Raw genomic sequence first — 17,921 nt, forward strand, 5'->3', positions numbered from 1 at the left:
CCAAAGAACTCCCACGACAAGACTTTCAGAAGAAAAACAAAATCACTCCTTTCTTTTATAGACTAGTAAAGATGAAAATAAATAAACATAAGAATAAATAAGATGATGTTGTACATCACTCTAGGAAGTCATTGTGTTTATTTTTATCTCTCTATTGAACAGCATTGGTAGAGGATTAGGGATATCAATGAGGTCTCTGAATTGTGTCTGACTCTGAAATGGTGTTTGTGATATAATGAATGTATTGTGGATGGAGTATAATATGAAAACATAGGTGCAATATGATGCTCAAATATATACATACACAAATGTAACTGTCTCATTTCATATGTGATTTTTTTAAAATCAATTATGATTACAGAAATATACAGCAGCAGCAGATCTTAAAGATCACTACCCAGAATCCTTGCTGGATTATAAGATGGTGATATAATTGATGGTCCAAACAAAGATAACTTTTGAGAATGAAAAGGAATGCTATTTTTAAAAAGACAGGGACAATAAGCATATGGCAGGCACTGAGGGCAAACAGTCACCCTAGTGTCAAGGCAAAGAGTAGTTAAAGTGTCTTGGTCACATGTCTATTAAGTGCTACATAACAGCAGAAACCAGTCTCATTAAGAATGCACTGTAAAGATGAGTTAGCAGATAAAGGTCTTTCATGATGAAATATGCATTGATCATTTTGCCCAAGGTCTGACAATGAGTCACATCAAACAGCTGACCTAAGATAAATGGAATTAATGTTGCAACTGCATTCTCCTAACTCTCACTGGACTTGAGATGGTAAAGGATTCTGACAGCATGACTTCCCCTCAGGCAAACAAAACCAGGCTGACATGATCCTCTCTGATTTGGGCAACTTGTCAATGAGAGGCTCAATGTGTCCTTCTGCACATATGTACTCATTTCACCAACTTCCTGGGTGGAATCAGGTGTGTCTTGAGTTTGATCCAGGGACAAGCGACAGACCGAGGTGGTTTTGCCAATTATTATTGTGATTGTTTTATTTAGAACTAGAGTATCTGCAAACAATGTTTGTTATTCTTGCTTATTTTGTCTTTAGCATATACTGAACATCTATTGCATACTGGAAACATGTTGGGGGACTTCACATACATCACTGTGATTTGTTATATGTTGAGATTTGAATAATTTCTCTTGGTACCAGGTGATTTAGATGAAATAGATGAAATTGTTTCTACATTTATAGGTTGCTTGCTTCACTGTGGATCCTAGGTTGCATTAGCACTCTGCAGGGCACGTGCTGCCAGTATTTTCATGGTGGGTGAAAGGTTTACTGATATTGCAAATACTGTGGTTTGAATGTGCCCTCCAAAGTCCATGTGTTGGAGACTTAATCCTCAAATTAATATATCAATGACTACGTAAGGGGCTGTGATTGTTGCTCAGTGGCAGAGAAATTGCCTAGCATGTGTGAGGCACTGGGTTTGATACTCAGCACCACATTAAATGAAAAATAAATAAATAAATAAACAAATAAATAAAATAAAGGTATCGTGTCCATCTACAACTAAAAAATATTTTTTAAATGATTACTCAGAGATGGAATCTAAGAGGTAATTATTGTGGGGCCTCCATAATGGCATTAAGACCTCCTAAGAGGAAGAGAGGTCCCAACTAACATGCATGTTCTATCTCACCTGGTATTGTTTTCCACCATGTTATGATACAGCATGAAGGCCCTCACCAAACACCAGCCAGATGTTATGCTCTTGGACTTCTGAGATCTCAAAATCATGAACCAAAAGAAATGTCAGTTCTTTATAAATTGTCCAGTCTAAGGCATTTTGTTATAACAACAGAAAAGAGGACAAGAGAGGAAAACTCTTCTATTAGTATCTTTGCTCACAAAAAAAGGAAGCAAAAAATGAAATTCCTGCTATACTTCAGCCTTCCTTCTTCAGAACAGTGTAGACACAATCTGGTTTGCTCAGCTATATTTTACCACAGGAAATTTGTAGAGCAAGTGTCCAGAGTGAGTCTTTGGTTCATATTGACCAATTCTTATTGAAGAGTTATATGGGTGGAGCCCTACCCTGCGCCCTGTGAATCTCCTTTGCCCAAAAGAAGATTAGAATCTGTGAGAAGGAATAACTCAAGGACAGAAATGACTATTGTAAAGAAGAAACAGTTTGTAGAGTAATAAAATTCCAAGATTGTGTTTCCAAGTCTAAGGTAGCCAGAAAACAACAGAAATTTTTCCTGGAGAAAACAATATTTAAAGTAGGATTTGAAATGATAGGTAAACATCTGACTTAGTCAAATAGAATAAAAGGCATTTTCTAAGTAGGAAAAAATTAACATGAGTTGCAGCAGTTGCATGTTTCTCTAAACAGGAAAATATACAAAGAATTCTCATTAGAGAATATGCAAAGTCCATCTTATCTTGAATTTAAGAGCAAAAAAAATTATTGATAGTAGTTCAGATGATTCTAAATTCCTTTTCAGGTAAATTGAAAGCATATATATACATATATATGCATATATATATATTGTTTTCAAAGCCAATGTTAGTTTTGAATAAGAAACAGATTCTAGAATGAGGCTTAGTTCTTTTCAAAGCTCTTTCATGCACTTTATTTCATTTAGTTTTCATAGTACATCTGTGGTACAGGTAAGATGGCTATTATTTCCATTTCATGGGTTAGGGAACCTAGATAAACAGGGTCGTTGCTAATCTGGTGAGCAGATTAATGCCCTCTCTTTCCTTCTCTCTCCCACTAGAAACAAAGTGCTTGGTCAAAGAGCAAGGCCATTCCACAAGCAGGAGATTTTCTTTCCTGTTGAGATTTTATTTGAGTTTTGAAAGTGGGACAATGTTTTTGTCAGGAAACTTCAGTGGATTAAGCCACTGTTTCAACCCTGTTAATAAGGCTGCTGCACTCAAACTGTGAGCAGAAACTTGCCAACTCCAAACTGCTGCTGCCTGGCCATCTCATCAGTCCACCTGCCGTGCACCTAGCACTTTAGTCCCAACTCCTAGGCCCAATCAACTGAATATCTGCTCTGGCTTCAGGCCTTGGCCTCCTACACCCTAATACTGCTGCCTACTGTCCTCATTGCCATCCTCAGGCCCAGCATCCAGACCCCTAATGCAACTGACCAGTTTTTGGGCTGGCAGAGACCATTGTACAGATGGGGTCAGTATGAATTGTCCAAGTGACAAATCAAAGTGAATGCAGATGGGAACACAAGATGTAGACCAGAACCCTGGATCCAAATGTGATGGGGGTTTAGAGAGATTAAAACTGCTAATTAGTGACCTTGGAACCATATTCCTTGGCTAAATAATCAATAAAAATTTACGAGTTGGTTTTGCAAATAAATTCAATTCAAAGACAGCACTAAAATGCAAAGAATTCAAAGCTAGTTTTAATCCCTAAGGGTCATATGCAGGTATATCAAATAGTAGGGCCCTACATTATTTGCATATGATTAGCATTTGATTTACACTCTTTTACCTAGACTGTGCAGTTTGTTCTCAGTCTCTTTTCATGTGAAAACGTTTAATTTGATTTTTTGGGGGGAGATGATCTTGTTTATCTCCTGCCAAAACTCGTTTTCTTCTGCTTTTTGTTCGTTTGTTTTTAAAGTTTTTTAGTAGATGGACAAAATGCCTTTATTTTTATGTGGTGCTGAGGATCAAACCTAGGGCCTCGCTCATGCTAGCTGAGCGTGCAACCACTGAGACACAACCCCAACCCCAAACTAATTTTTTTTTTTTTCATTTTTAGCCTTAATAGAAATAAGGGGTAAAATGGCCCACTCACTCACCAAATCGAGGTTTAAATTAGTGACAATCATCAATGTTGTGAGCTCTTAAAGTTATTCCTTCCTTGAATCTGCATAAAAGAACATGCTAATATCCCAGAACAGGAAATGTACCACATTTGATAAAGAATATCTAAATTTGAATTTTAATTCTCCATGTTTTAAGGTAGTCAGTAAACTTCTCTGAATTTTAATTATTCATGAGTATTAAGTGGGAAGAACAATCAGAGTCTCGTGGTCCTCAACTGATGAGTGTTAGGTTCCAATGAGACAGAACATGCAAATACACATGGAGTATTCTGATAATGTCTTCATTTACTTTTTTGGTATTTTATTCTTAGGGAATTTTGCATTGATTTTGATTTTCAAATATATTTCTTTAAAATAAATATCTCCATGGCTGAATTTTTGTCCTGGTCCTTCACTTTTGCTTTTGAAATGATTGTCTCACCAGCCTCGGACTTTCCTTAGACTAGGCAGGCATCATATGACCTAAAACAGGAGTACAGGAGTAAAAGACCTAAACTAACCAGGTACAGCAGAGAAAGGAGAGTTGAAGAGACCTACTGACTGAACTGAATATCTTGACTGGCTTAGAAAGTACCCTGGCATCCAAAGGCATTCAGAAAGAAATATTTATCCTTTTCCATGGTTAATCCAGTGCCCTTGTCTGGGAGGAATGGCTATCTCCCTTGGCCTCTTATTTGTTAGGGTATAGTACAAGTCTTTGCCCTGTCTGCCAAAATCCCTTCCTCTTCTGCTGCCCCATTATTATTAATTCTTAGATCCCCAATTGATCTCCATTCAATTACTTCTGCTCCATTCATTACTTCTGCTTTGATATTTTACCTGCATTCAGACTTTAAGTTCTTATTCTAATTTGTAGGAATCATTTTTTGGTATTGAGCAGAAAAAAAATCAACCAGAGTGCTAACTACAACTCTACAACTGAAACCTTAACTTCTTTGTTAGACTCCACATTAAATCTCAGTGAAAAAGGACTCCTCTTCATGACATACCTAGTGACCACTTTCTTATTGTATAAGGGCAAAGTGCAACTGCTTAACTATTCCTTTTCTCTCTCTTTCTCTCTTTCAACCCTCTTGTAACATCCCAAAAGACAGAGAACATGTCTTGGGTTTTAAACCCTCCTATGAATTTTTACCAGGATTATACACTATCTAAAAATAATAAAATATAGAAATGTAATGCTATCTTCCACACACTTACACATATTTTCTCTCTTTATGAGGATCCATAATGCTGATATATTTCAAACCATATAATTTGTACCAAATAATTTCTAGTTTACAGAATTTAATTTAGGGTGTGGTTATATCTTATCCTAAAATATTTCTAGTAGTTTCACATGCATTAGTTGAGTACACTAATAAAATTATTATCTCCTCCATGGAAGAAAATACGATATTCCCTTCTTTTGTGTCATCTTTAGAAACCTCCAAAGACCACTGAAATTTCTGGCAATGCCTACCTAAAATTCTCGAGTGAATTATATAACTATGGCTAATGTAGAAAACAAAGACAAAAGCAAACTGTCCTTACCTTTCTAAAGAGCATTACATCCAAAGTTTCTCTGTATTAAAGGAATTCGCTCTTTTGTCCTAAATTTTGATTAAGTATTTAGGATTTAATTAATTTAAAGTTTACCATGAATTTTCTGGAATAATATACATAGTTGCTAAGTAAACTTTATAGATTAAAATAATTTTTCGATATAGAGACAAAGTATTGATAGCAAACTTTAAAAATTTTGATCTTTACATTGTGGTTCTGTTTAATGTTCTGTTTATGGAATATAAGCTCACAAGAAATTCTATATCACTTACAACAAATGCCACCTAATAAGCTGGGCCCATTTTTGCCAAGATTTGGCCCAGAAAAAAAATCAAGGGAGTGGTCTGTGTTGGTAAAATTCATCAGTAATTGAACTTCACAAGTATTTTACTTTCAAATTGTAAAAGGATCCCAACAATAAAACATTTTGGGGAACAGAGTGGGGATGGGGGTCACCTTTTTAAGTCTATGGTCACTGCTGGTCCTTATTTGTATCAGATTTATCTTTGACTTTATTAAAAACAGCACTTTTCTCTTCTCAACTTGCTGTGAAATCATTCTTCCAGAAAGGAGATGTGATTTTCTAAATTTAGTCAATGACCCCACTTTAATACCAAATATAAAGAGGGAAGGATTAAAAGAGAAATTTTTATGTAGAAATTCTTTCTCCCGAGTTTCACTGCATCATGTTAAATTTTGTGAACTTTAATTGGAGCATCATTTTTCTCCTGTGGTAGATTCACCTTTCCAATTAGTGTTCTCCCCTTTCTTTTTACATTCAGCCTTTAACCTAATCAGTGGTATGTCGGCACACTGGTTCATGAGCACCAATTTTTAAGAATTTTGCAAACGAAGTATTTTCCACAATTAAAATTTAAATTGCAACCCCTTATGAAATATATCATATTGAAAAAAACAATGTATACTCAACACATATCTTCCTATTTTGCTGTATATACAATACTACTTTTGTTTTGAGGCTACTTCTGTTCATTCAGTCTATCTCATGGAAATATGACATAGTGGTGGCTACTGAATATCTCTTCCCAACACCATATTTATTTCACTTTGATAGTTTGAAATCTTTGGAAATTCCCAAAATTCTACAAATTAGGGTTTTATTTGTTGTTTTGTTGATTAGCTTGACTAAAGAAAAGTTATGGTAAATCTGTTATTATTGCAGATTTAAATTTTAAAATGTGCCAGTAGTTCTTAATAGCACAAACACTGAGAAAATAACTCTCTGGTATTTGAAAAATATTATATAATTTAACAAATATTGTCATTTTTAAGTGAGTAAAATGTGTAGATCTTCATGTTTTTTTTCTTCGCACTTGTAAAAAAAATAATATTTACTTACCATACATATACAAAGTATACTTATTAGTCAATTATAATCATAGATTGACTTCAGATATATGCATTCAACACAAAATAGCAAAACTCTGAGAGTATCAATTGGCTGTGACAAATTTGCAAAGAGTGTGGTCTATTTTATTATTGTAGAACAGTGTGCTATTACTGTTTTCTATTGTTGAAAATGTATAGCAAATATGTAAGTTGGTGATACATGTACATGTCTGTGCACACACAAAGAATTTTCTAAGGAAGGAAGATAAATCTGAGTTTAAACCTTTGCCCCAACCCCTCGCACCAAATTATTAGTAGATAACTAAAATCTTCATATAATAAATATGTAAAATATGATCTCATCCCTACCCCATCAATGGTATTCCAATTTGAAAACAGTGAATTCTTCAGGTACTAAGAGTCTTTTTGTTAGAATGGTTTATGAACTAAATGATAGTCAAGAAAGTTCCTATGGCTGTTAGTAAGATTAGGGACCTTTTTAGATAAACTTAAATCTGGCTATATAAAATTTGACTAATGCTAACCATATGATCCTTTTCTAGTAAAAGAAGATCAGTAAACATGTTAATAATATGCTACTTCTTTTTAGATAAGAAAAAGTCATGAGTTTGAATCCAAGTTCACTTGATACTTAAGTGTCAGCCATAGACAATTAATTTACTTTTCCATAAATGGAAAATAGAGAATCATACTATTTTGCTAGTCTTAAATATGACTGCATTTCAAATCACCTGAACTATTAGCATTGAAGAGTTCTTTTCTCTTGGTCAAATCTATTAAAAGAGAATCTCTAGAAGTAAGATCAAGAAATTGCATCATAAGGGGTTTATCTCAGATGTTGGACACCTGAACCTTCAAAAGTCTTTCACCATGCTGTTATAAAGTCAAACTAGTAGTTTGGGTGAGGACACCATGCATTTATGTGTGAGGATCTGCAGCAATTTATCCATCCTCCCAATTCATGTCTGTTTCTTCTCATATATCTCTGATATAGGAGTTATATCCTATCAGTAGTTTTCATCTTCTAATATTCCTCCACTACAGGGAACACAATTGATATTGCTCTTAACTAATTACTATCCACTTTTAAACAAATTACAAGCCTATATGTCAATATTTCTTAAACATTATGAGATATCGTGACAAATCTTTATTAAAATCAAATTTGCTATGGTTGAGATAATCACCTGACCTACAACTATAATTATTTGAATTAAAGAAACTATTTTGATTTTATTACTGTACTCTGGCTAATGTTTTTAAATTTTAATGTTTGGTAGCCCAACAATTTCATCAATTTGATAAATATTAAATGTGGTTCTTTTAATAACATTTCTTCCTGATATTTAAGGCCTTAAGACAAAATTTTTCATTTTGTGAAACTGTAATAATAAGGAAATACAAATCTAAAATTCTTATAGAAATCAAAACAGTTCTACATATATTTATCTTGATTTTTGTATCATTTTATAGATAAAACATCTTTTATGTTAGATAAACAATAATATAACCTCAGAAAATCATTATAAAGTATCAGTTATGGAGAGAAACTCAAAGATAGGTATACTTATGAACATTTTCATAATTAATAAATATTTTTTAATAAAAATTATAATGTTTACAATGTAGGTGAAATAATAGTCATTCTAGTTATTACTGCTCCTTTAGAGATACCAGTCTTATCTACTTAAATTTTTTCTTTGAAACTGTCTGAACATTTTCCATTGGAATATGAGGGATATTTTTACGATATGGTCTGGAAATCCTTAGTGGTTTATTTTTTTTTTCCCTCACCTGTTTGTCCATAAAGGTAAAGAGAAAGACAGGTGATATTGAATTTGGCTAAAATGCCTCACATTTCTTACAAATTGACTGAAATTCCCTGCCACTTGGTGCTATCAACTTCATCTAAATATACATTAAAGTAAATATATTTCTTAAGAAAAAGTCCTTTAAACAACATAAATCTTGCCTCATTTTCTTGTGATTTAATGATTTTTCTCCTATCCAAGTTTCCAAGTTCCCTGGAGATAACTAAAAAAATAAGCTTCTTTCCTGGAGATGAAAAAATCAGTGTGGGTTTGCAAATGTTGGCTATCCTCAGTACTGTATTTGTACTTGGAATAGTAAAACAAGTTAAAATAGTGTATTAGTTCACCAAACAATGAGTTTCCAACTTTTTGGAAAAACTTGGTTTCGTATTTCTGATTGTTATTTACTTTTCCCATGAACATATAAGGAACTGCAACTTTTGATGAAGAGTGGATTTATACAGTAGTTGCAGGAGAAGACTTCCACTTGGTCAAATAAATCTCAGCTCTCCATCATTGCTGAGTGTAGTTCCTGATGCACATTAAGAAACCCCAAGCTGTTCTGCCATGTAAAAAATCTGAAAACACTTGAAGTAATTTTAGGAAATGACAATAACAAATGCTATGTGAACTGGATGAGTGCTGCCTAATGAAACCTAGAACCTTCGTTGATCTTTTTTTTTTTTTTTTATTGTAAACAAATGGGATACATGTTATTTCTCTGTTTGTACATGGAGTCAAGGCATACCATTTGTGTAATCATAAATTTACATAGGGTAATGTTGTTTGATTCACTCTGTTATTTTCCCTTCCCCCCACCCCTCCTACACCTCTTTTCCCTCTATACAGTCCTTCCTTCCTCCATTCTTGCCACCCTCCCTAACCCTAACCCTAACCCTAACTCTAACACCCCCCTCCCCCTTATGTGTCATCATCCACTTATCAGCAAGATCATTCACCCTTTTGTTTTTTGAAATTGGCTTATCTCACTTAGCATGATATTCTCCAATTTCATCCATTTGCCTGCAAATGCCATAATTTTATCATTCATTATGGCTGGCTAATATTCCATTGTATATATACTACATTTTCTTTATCCATTCATTGAAGGACATCTAGGTTGGTTCCACAATCTGGCTATTGTGAATTGAGCAGTTATGAACATTGATGAGGCTGTATCTCTGTAGTATGCTGATTTTAAGTCCTGTGGGTACAGGCCAAGGAGTGGGATAGGTGGGTCAAATGGTGGTTTCATTCCAAGCTTTCTGAGGAATCTCCATACTGCTTTCCAGAGTGGCTGCACTAATTTACAACCCCACCAGCAATGTATGAGTGTACCTTTTTCCCCACATCCTCTCCAACACCTATTGTTGCTTGTATTCTTGATAATCGCCATTCTAATTGGGGTGAGACGGAATCTTAAGGTAGTTTTGATTTGCATTTCTCTTATTACTAGAGATGTTGAACATTTTTTCATATGTTTTGTTGATTGCTTGTACATCTTCTTCTGTGAAGTGTCTGTTCATTTCCTTATCCCATTTGTTGATTGGATTATTTGTATTCTTGGTGTAGAGTTTTTTGAGTTCTTTATACATTCTGGAAATGGAGTGTTCTATCTGATGTATGAGTGGCAAAGATTTTCTCCCACTCTGTAGGCTCTCTCTTCACATTTTTTGATAGTTTCTTTTGCTGAGAGAAAGCTTTTTAGTTTGAATCTATCCCAGTTGTTGATTCTTGCTTTATTTCTTGTGCTATGGGAGTCCTGTTAAGGAAGTCTGATCCTAAGCCGACATGTTGAAGATTTGGACCTATTTTTTCTTCTGTAAGATGCAGGGTCTCGGCTCTGATTCCGAGGTCCTTGATCCATTTTGAGTTGAGGTTTTGTGCAGGGTGAGAGATAGGAGTTTAATTTCATTGCGTTGCATATGGATTTCCAGTTTTCCCAGCACCATTTGTTGAAGAGGCTATCTTTTCTCCATTGCATATTTTTGGCACCTTGTCTAATATGAGAAAATTGTATTTATTTGGGTTTGTGTCCATGTCCTCTATTCTGTACCATTGATCTACTGTCTATTTGGTACTAATACCATGCCGTTTTTGTTACTATTGCTTTGTAGTAGAGTTGAAGATCTGGAATTGCGATACCCCCTGCTTCGCTCTTTCTGCTAAGGATTGCTTTAGCTATTCTGGGTTTCTTTTCTTCCAGATGAATTTCATAATTGCTTGCTCTATTTCTGTAAGGTACGTCTTTGGGATTTTAATTGGAATTGCATTGAATCTGTATAGCACTTTTGGTAGTATGGCCATTTTGACAATATTAATTCTGCTATCCAAGACATGGAGATCTTTCCATCTTCTAAGGTTTTCTTAATTTCTTCTTTAGTGTTCTATAGTCTCATTGTAGAGGTCTGGATAGATCTTCCAGACAAAAATTGAATAAAGAAACCATAGATCTCAATAACACAATCAACAATTTAGACTTAATGGACATATATAGATATATCATCCAATAAGAATGAACACACTTTCTTCTCAGCAGCACATGGATCCTTCTCTAAAATAGACTATATATTATGCCACAAAGCTACTATTAGCAAATACAAGAAGATAAAGATACTACCTTGTATTCTATCAGATCATAATGAATTGAAATTAGAAATAAATGACAGAATAAAAAACAGAAACTTCTCCAATATGCTATATCATATAATATGCTATTATATGATCAATGGATAACAGAAGACATCAGGAGGGAAATAAAAAAAAATTCTTAGAAGTAAACGAGAACAAAGACACATCATATCAAAATCTCTGGGACAGGATGAAAGCAGTACTTAGAAGATTTCTTTCATGGGCGCATTCAACAAAAGAAGTAAAAATCAACAAATAATCGACTTAACACTACAGCTCAAAGCCCTAGAAAAAGAAGAGCAGACCAACACCAAAGTAGTAGAAGACAGGAAATAGTTAAAACTAGAGCCGAAATCAAGGAAATTGAAAAAAAGAAACAATCAAAAAATTAACAAAATGAAGAGTTGGTTCTTTGAAAAAATAAACAAAATTAATAACCCTTAGCCACACTAAAAAGGGGAAAGAGAGAGAAAACTCAAATTACTAAATTTGGATATGAACAAGGAAATATCACTACAGGACTCGAGTGAAATACAAACATAATTAGAAGCTATTTTGAAAATCTATATTCCAACAAAACAGAAAACCTCGAAGACATCAATACGTTTCTAGAGACATATGAATTACCTCAACTGAATGAGGAGGACATACACAACTTAAATAAATCAATTTCAAGCAATGAATAGAAGAGGTCATCAAAAGCCTACCAACAAAGAAAAGTCCGGGACCAGATGGGTTCTCAGCCAAGTTCTACAAAACCTTTAAAGACGAGCTCATTCTAATACTCCTCAAAGTATTCCATGAAGTAAAAGGAGAAGGGAATCCTCCCAAACTCATTCGATGAAGCCAATATCACACTGATACCTAAACCAGACAGAAGACACATGAGGAAAGAAAATTCAGACCAATACTCCTTACGAACTCCGACACAAATATTCTAAACAAAATTTTAGCAAATCGTATACAAAAATATATTAAAAAGATAGTGCACCACGATCAAGTGGGTTTTATCCCAGGGATGCAAGGTTGCTTCAACATCTGGAAATCAATAAATGTCATTCACCATATCAACAGACTTAAAGTTAAGAATCACATGATTATTTTGATAGATGCAGAAAAAACATTTGATAAAATACACCATCCCTTCATGCTCAAAACAATAGAAAAAATAGGAATAGTGGGACCATTCCTTAACATTGTAAAGGCCATCTATACTAAGCCCATGGCCAATATCATTCTAAATGGTGAAAAACTGAAAGCATTCCCCCTAAAAACTGGAACAAGGCTGGGATGCCCTGTTTCACCACTTCTATTCAACATTGTCCTTGAACTCTAGCCAGAGCAATTAGACAGACCAAAGAAATTAAAGGGATACAAATAGGAAAAGAAGAACTCAAACTATCCCTGTATGCTGGTGACATGATGGTATATTTAGAGGAACCCGGAAATTCCACCTGAAAACTTTTAGAACTCATAAGTGAATTCAGTAAAGTAGCAGGTTACAAGATTAATGCTCATAAATCCAATGCATTTTTATACATAAGTGATGAATCTTTAGAAAGAGAAGTTAGGAAAACTACTCCATTCACAATAGCCTCGAAAAAAAATAAAATACTTGGGAATCAATCTCACAAAAGAGGTGAAAGACCTCTACAATGAAAACTACAGAACAGTAAAGAAAGAAATTAAAGAAAATTTTAGAAGATGGAAAGATCTCCTATGTTGATCTTGAGCATGAGGTTTGCTTGACTTCTGTAGGCTTTGCTGTACTGATTCCTTCCTCAATTTTCTCCGGACTTCACAGATGGATCCCTACTATCTAGACTTGCTTCCCCATGTTGGAACGCAGTGAACTTGACTTACATCCTGACATCTGAACTGGCTTCCTAAAACTCCTGTTCATAATTTAAATGTAGACTTATCATCCAAAACTAGAAGTTTACTTATTCACTTGAAGATTGTTCCATTTTATATTTTTCCATATGAATTTGAGTTGCCAGCCTTTTGTTGTACCTATCTCAATAGAGCAAATGTGGAGACGTTATGTCCTCTCCTTGATCTAACCCAGCTAGAGCACAGTCCAAGTATAGGTGTACATTCAAAATTATGATTATATGATGCAATTTAATATCTGTTTTCCAGTCAGAGTATAATTTCCCTAGGGAAAGGTACCATGACTGTTTTTTGTTCAGTACACTGTCTAAAAATTCTAACATTGTGTCTATACACAATAGGTTTAAAAAGTTCTTGAGTGTTTACAGAAATTAGGAGAAAAATTTGTGATTATCTCATTAATTTTGCCCGTGTAGAAGTGACAAATAAACATTTATTTATTTTGGCTAAATATATAGGGCACTTTCCCTTTCTCAATTATAAGCTAATTATAAGCTAAGCTTCCATCTGTACTAATCAGAATCATCTACATTACGATGTGACAACAAACAATCCTCAAATCATGGGGCTTAAAAAAACACAGATCTATTTATATTTTTATCCATGTTCCTCATGAATGGCTAGTATTTCTGCTAGTGATTCTGTCCCCATTTGGAATAGAAACTAATGGTGAAGTCACTGTTTGAAAGAAACATCGCCATTCTTATAGTATGGTCCCTGAAAGAAAGCTCTGTAGGGTAAAGGCTGTATCACTGTGTGCTCTGGACTTCCCTACCTTACCAGCCACATGTCCCCACTGATCCAGAATGTCAAATGTAAAACCCTAGTTTGTATAGAAGAAGGAGAATTACGGGCATTTGGAAAACATCCTAATGACTACCAAAACATCTGCTCCTGCAAATAGAGAAGATACATAATAATTTAAAATACAAATTTGGCTTAAAAAATGATGTCCTGAAATACACTAATCATGCAGACAAAACTTAAAACACCTCAAAAAAATAGATATTAACTTTCTAGTGTTACTATTCTGTGAAAACAGACATGAATGGAATCTCTACTTATATAACAGAGGCCATCCCAATATGATTTGCTTATCTTCCACTTTAGGTAAAGCATAATCTGGAAAACAATTATGCAGAGAATTAGATGTACTTAGGTCAAGCACAACCCCAGCATGGATCCAGGACAACAGAAAAAGGAAAGAAATCGTCTATAAATAAAATACAGGAACAAATTCTTTTTTTTTTTTTTTTTTTCCCTTTCCTTTTGTTTTACAGTTCTCGGGATTAAACCCAGGGCCTTACACATGCTAGACAAAAACATTCTACTGCTGAACAACAGCCCCAACATAGGAAAAACAATGTTAAAAAAGACAATGTTAAAACTCCAGGCATGGTGTGTTCCTCTAATACCAGCTACTCGGGAATCAGAGATACTAGGATCATAAGTTTAAGGTCAACCTGGGCAGATTAGTCAGACCTCGCCCCCAAAATAAAATTTAAAAAGAACTGAGGATATAGCTCAGGGGTAGAGTTCTTACTAAGTATGTGTGAGACCCTGGATGAAATCCACAGTACCACCAAAAAAAAAAAAAAAAAAAAAAAAGACACTGTTATAAAATAAACCTTAACACAGAAATGTATGAAATCATTAATTGCAGTTAGTAACCATTTTACACTTATTGAAAAGAAGATATTACCCTCCATAATCAAACTTCTAAATATGCTAGGTGTAATATCAATCTCATCTTATTTCATGATTCTAATGGCCATTATCATAATTGGGAAAAATAGCAGCCGCTTCTATTTTGTTTGGGAGCTGATTTCTCCTATGAATTTTACAAGAATGGGGATGATCTACACTTTCTTATGTAAGACCTTTTACCACTAAGGAACTTCGAATTATGAAGTTCCTTCTCTTTTCTCCTAGTTCATTTAATCAGAACTGCAATTCTGACAGATTTTTTTTCAATTGAAAAATAAATAGGTGATATGTATCTGAAAATGCACCAATACAAAAGGCTAAATATGACTATATCTATTTAAAAATTAATTTTATTATCAAACTTTGATTAAATTCAACACCAAATCTTAATAAAAAATGAGTAATCTAGTTGAATATGGTGGCTCATGCCTGTATGCCCAGTGACTCTAGAGGTTGAGGCAGGAGAATGACCAGTTTGAGGCAAGTCTCAGCAACTTAATGAGGAGGTCCTCAGCAACTTAGCAAGAACATATCTAAAAAAAAAGAAAAAAAAAAAAAAAAGTAACAACAATGACAACAAACTGCCAATATAGCTCAGTTGAAAAGCACATCTGGGTTTGATTTTTCAGAACCAAACTAAAGAAAAACAATGAGTAGTCTGGGAGTAAAGCACAGCTCCATGATGCTGATGAAAAGTATATTAGAACAATTTTTGACTGATATATCAAGGCCAAAATATTGGAAGTTGTTCTTATAAGATCTGGAACAAGACAAGTGCTCTCATTGCTTGTGTTCTTCAATTTATTAGAGGTACTAGAGATTACAGTAAGACAAGAAAAAGATATAAAAGCACAAAGGTATAAAGATTTCAAAGGAAGAACTCAAACTGTTTCTTTTATAGATGATAAACTTATTTATGTAGATAATAAGAAGGGATTCTACTAAACAATTACTAGAACTACCTAATTTATCAATGTCATAGGATATAAGCTCAATATGCAAAAGTGAAGTTAAAATGTTTGTAAATAGTAAAATCGTAATAGTTACAATTACAAAATAATCACATATTTAACATCAAAATACATCAAACATGTATGAGTAAATTTTACAAAAACTGTATAAAACCTCTAAACTGACAAATGTAATATGTTGCTGTAATAAATCAAGATACCCTAAATAAATGGTGAACTAAACTACATTTAAGGATCTGAAGATTAAATATTTTCCAAATGCCAATTCTGCCCAAATTAAATTATACATTCAATGCAATCCTCATCACAATCACAGTCATAAAATTTCTACAAATTGGCAAGTTATTCCAAAACTGACATAGAAATACAAGAAACCTAGGTTCCAAAACAATCTTAGGAGTGTGTGTGTGTGTGTGGTGGGAGAGAAAAGTAGAGGAATATGTACTGCCTGGTTCCAAGAATTTATGCAAAGATACAGCAGCTAAAACAGTGAGGAACTGCATAAGCATTGATAAATAGACAACAGTAACATAGGAGTGAATCCACTAAATGACTCACATTTAAATGGCCATTTCCTTTGCAACTGATGTGCCAAAGACATAATAAAAATAAATTTGTAAAAAAATGATGCTGAAATAACTAGTATCCTCAAAGGAAAAAGAAAAAAGAAAAAGATACATAATGTGTGTGTTTAGGTGTGTGTGTGTATCAATCCCTACCTAAAACCATATGCAATAATTAGTGGAAAATTGATCTTAGATCTAAACATAAAGCTGACAATCAGGAGGAAATAGAAGATACTATTTTCCTGACTTAAAAGTAGGTAAAAATTTCTCAAGCAGTACATATAATAACAACTAGAAGATAAACATAAGGAAAATGATAAACTACATTTTTGTCACAGTTCAGAAGTATGACTCATCCAAATACACTTAGCAGAAAAGTTAAAAATAAATCAAAAAGTCACAAGTGGAGGAACAATATGCACTAGACAGATCTCTTATAAACTACTGATATTGAGAATAGGTAAAGAATTTGTACAGATCAAAATAAAAGGATCACTTAATTTTATTTTTGAGGGGGGTACCAGGGATTGAACTCGGGGGCACTTGATCATTGAGATACATCCCCAGCCCTATTTTGTATTTTATTTAGAGACAGAGTCTCACTTGAGTTGCTTAGTGCCTCACTTTTGCTGAGGCTGGCTTTGAACCCGAGATTCTCCTGTCTCAGCCTCCCGAGTAGCTGGGATTACAATTGTGCACCACCATGCCCAAAGTACAACATAAATATTTTAAAAGGCAAAATATTTCAGCAGAATTTTAACCAAAGAAAATATGTTAATGGCAAATAACATTAAGGGAAAAGTGATCATCATGATTTGCAATCGAAGAAATTAAAATTAAAACCATAATTGTATATCATCAGTACCTATGTGCTGACGTTAAAGAATATCTCTAAATGTCTACAAAAAATGTGGAACAGCCTGACCTCATGGGGTTGAAGATGGGATGAAGACAGAGGCAGAAATTGCCTGGGAATGGATGAATTCATCATAACCCAGTTAATGGAAAATTAAGATTTCTTTAGATGCACATGTAAACTCAAAAGGAATCACTCATACAAATATTGAACAATAATTATTAAGGTGCTTAGATTTTTAGAAAAAGTGGATTTCTGTTTCTTTTACATTTCAAGAGAAGCGTAGGAGTGGTTATGCATCCCTCTGAAGACATAATGATATGGAAAATTCAGGCAGTATAGTTTATAGCAATAACATTAATTCTAAAATATAGACATCCTTTGGCATATTTAGATAGCCATCTTTGTAGGGACACCACCCAGCAACTAACCCCATTTCACTATCATGCTGGGTCTCTAGTATCCCAACCGAGCACCTGAGAGGTTTACTTAAAACAGAATGAGAATACAGGTATAACCTGGATTGAGTATCCAGGAAATGTCATTATACAGGGGCTTATTAACCTGCACATCTACCAATTTGTCTCTAATATCCTAAGATCATCAGGAGACCAACAGCAGGCAGTAGCAAAACAAGGTCCTCAAAATGTGGTCCCCAATCATCATCAGCAGCTTCTTGGAATTGTTAGAAATTAAACTTGGGCTCACCTTAGACCTGTTGAAATAGAAATTTTGAGGGTGTGGG

The sequence above is a fragment of the Sciurus vulgaris genome (assembly GCF_902686455.1).
Source record: "Sciurus vulgaris genome assembly, chromosome: 13".
Taxonomy (NCBI): domain Eukaryota; kingdom Metazoa; phylum Chordata; class Mammalia; order Rodentia; family Sciuridae; genus Sciurus; species Sciurus vulgaris.